Source organism: Balaenoptera physalus, assembly GCF_965194825.1.
Source record: "Balaenoptera physalus genome assembly, chromosome: 13".
Lineage (NCBI taxonomy): Eukaryota > Metazoa > Chordata > Mammalia > Artiodactyla > Balaenopteridae > Balaenoptera > Balaenoptera physalus.
The window spans coordinates 59,691,644-59,692,305 of NC_138892.1; the positions used below are offsets into that span (position 1 = coordinate 59,691,644).

General features: G+C 61.0%; 1 protein-coding gene across 2 annotated transcripts in view; it reads right to left on the bottom strand.

Annotated features, from left to right (window-relative positions):
• RBMS2 (RNA binding motif single stranded interacting protein 2) overlaps nucleotides 1-293 on the bottom strand; it is an 89,363-nt gene extending 89,070 nt beyond the window's left edge. For both annotated transcript variants that reach the window (XM_082421714.1, XM_082421710.1), the window contains exon 1: nucleotides 53-293. The gene's annotated coding sequence lies outside the window, so the exon portion shown is untranslated. The remainder of the gene's footprint in view (nucleotides 1-52) is intronic.
• Nucleotides 294-662: the final 369 nt, after the last annotated feature.

Here is a 662-nt window from a genome sequence, read left to right on the forward strand (position 1 = left end):
CGGGCGCTGTTTCTGGTCGGGGTAATTTCCTGCCATATGACTCCTCACTCACCAACACCGCGTGCTGGAAACGAGGCATTCGTTGGGCCTCCACGCCGCGCTACGAGGCCGGGTACTGAAGGCCGGTTTTGGCCTTCGAATATCGGAGGTCACTAAGAGGCCTCTTGAGCAGGGCTCACTCTTATCCGAGTGTAGAGAGGTACCTCTTTCCCCTCTTTCCGAGATTTCCATCGTTCTGACGCCACCGCGTCCTCCGCCTTCACAACTGCCCCACCTCAGCTTTCCCGCCCTCAGCGCTTGCACGCACGGCCGGCCGCAGCGGGCCGGAACGCGGAGGAATCCGCCGGATTTTGTGGGCGGCCCACCGCCTTGCTTTCACTGGGTAGCCTCGTCTTATCTCCGCCCCCAAGATTTTTACTTTCTCAATGATTGGACCTGGGCATTGTCCATCCCAACTCTCAGGAACCGCCCACTTCTCACCAGCCACTAGGCACCCTGCGCTCTGTGTTCCCTATCTCGTGCACTACACACCGATGCCTTGTCTAGGCGGGGATTGGGTGCACCTGGCAGTGTACCGAGCCTTGTAGGAACCGGCGCCTCCTCCTGCTCCAACCCCACCCACCGGGCCTCTCCTCTCCACCCCGCAGGTCCCGCACTCCGTT